This window comes from Anneissia japonica, unplaced genomic scaffold, assembly GCF_011630105.1.
Source record: "Anneissia japonica isolate Jap-2015-1 unplaced genomic scaffold, ASM1163010v1 scaffold1060_len253145_cov167, whole genome shotgun sequence".
NCBI lineage: Eukaryota > Metazoa > Echinodermata > Crinoidea > Comatulida > Comatulidae > Anneissia > Anneissia japonica.
In genome coordinates this window covers 228,972-231,188 of record NW_022735641.1, presented here as the reverse complement: position 1 = coordinate 231,188, position 2,217 = coordinate 228,972, and positions in this window count along the sequence as shown.

Here is a 2,217-nt window from a genome sequence, read left to right as displayed (position 1 = left end):
ATGTTAAAATTCCACTCCCACTAACTTGATTTCTAGGCCTTTTTTTGTTTTTTTCCTAGTCTACTATAGACATCGTTTTTGCGGCCTTCACTAGATATTGCTACTATTATTCCTCATAAACAGCCAATTGACAGAGCTACCAGAAGTGCTGTTAGTGAACATCAGCACTGTCTTTACATTGCTTGGTCTAAAAATTCTCATATGCAGTCATATATTCCTTTAACTGCCTACGTCTTTGGTACCAGCTACCTTCTTCCTGTTTTTCACCTACACCAGAAATTCAATTATTCAAACAGGCCGTCAACAATTTTCTCTCACAATAGCTTCTTTTGCATTTTGTGACACTAAAGGCCGCTTATCATCTTTTAGATGCTTTCATCAGACCTATTCTTAAAATATACAAAAAAAAAAGTAAATTTGTAGAGAATGAAATAAAATTTTTAATTTCTTAGATTTATTTAGATTTGACTCCAAATAAATGTGGTTAAATAAAACCTTGATAGTTCCTTATTTGTTTTAATTAAATTAAATCTTCATTACACTAAGCTTGTTACTGTCACGCCCTATGAGGTTGGTTCACACTAGAGTCAATGTCCAGATTGGGAGCTATACGTTATCATGCGTGTGAGAATGCTGATTGGTTAGCGCTAACTACTCCTGGAAGTGGGTATGTTTACTCTGGTATTCTTAAAAAGAACTTTATCGTAGGTCTAGCTAAAACTTCAAAATTCGTCATTTCGTATTCTTAAAACAAACTTCAACTAGCACTACGACTAAATCACGCGAACCTCGACTAAAATTATACCTCCTCCAGCTGATTTTTTATGTCAGCCTAGGGTCAGGCTAAATCACCGACTTGAAATATTTACCCCACTAAAAACGTGCTTTATTGTATAAATACGTCTGATGTATCTTCAGGGTGCTCAAGAAAAGGGACATTACGTTTAGCTTCCAAAAGGTGAAATTAATATATTTTGCTAACCACATCGAACAGTTGTGATCACGTGGCTTCACCGTAACAACAACAAAGATGGTGCCGCCCTCGCTCGACCTCAACTATAATGGTTCTCCAAAGAAAGCAAATTTTCAGTGACAGTTCAAATTCTCTATTGTTGATGTTAACAGCTAATGTAGTTATTATTGCTGCGAAGCAGCCAATTCATATTCTTGACAGCAATTTGACCTCTGAAAGGTCATTATTTGTCAAAAAACAAGGGCCTAAGACGACTGAAAAGCGGAGTTTCCTTCTTTCGTTCTGCCGGGTAAATCAATTACTTTAGCGACATTTGTAGACTAACCAACACGTACCAACCTCCGCATGTCGCGCTAGCCTTATCCTACTCTAGGCCTAGGCTAGCTAGAATGGTATAGGCCTAACCTTGAAGGGACGAAGGTCCCAATGAAAAACAAAGTCGCTCCTTGATAGCTACAGTAACTTGTCTATTTAACATCACAATAGTTCATTATTAGACCTATAGTTGTTTTTTGAATTCTACTCCACAAATCTCAGCCGATACCTCGCACAACTCGAGTAACGTCTCGTATCTATTGTAGTGACTTCATGGCTCGCTGGCTCACACTTGCGATGTCTCGCACTTGTGATCAAATAGCACGCTGGCTCACACTTTGGCAACACTCTTTGGCAGTCAACTCGCCCCTAGAAAACCCGCCCTTGGAAACTTGCCTCATAAAAAAATGTACACCATGTCTTCAAAATAAAAATTGTAACCTTTGGTAATCAACTACATTTTCCACATACATAGAAATTTTTGAAACTTTATTAAAAAAAAACCTAAACCATAATTCACCACTATAGACACTTTTTGACAAAAATGAAAAATTACGATTTTGTTACCCAATGAGAAGTGTTCTAATATAGAAAGCCCAGAGAATCCTGAACAGATTCTCAAATAGCAAACAAAAGTAGTGGCACCCCCTCATCCCAATCTTTCTCATTATCAAGGCAGTAGGTCCGCATCATGTTCTTTAAGGTTTGATGGAACCGCTCTATTGCACCTTGGGATTCAGGATGATAGGCACTTGATTTCACTTGGCTAATTTTAAGCTCGTGCATTATTTGTTGGAAAATCCCTGACATAAAATTTGATCCTTGATCAGATTGAATTGTAGTAGGAAGGCCAACCCAAGTGAAAAATTTGACTAATGCCTTTATGATGGTTTTAGCCTTAATATTTCTGAGGGGAAGGGCCTCAGGGT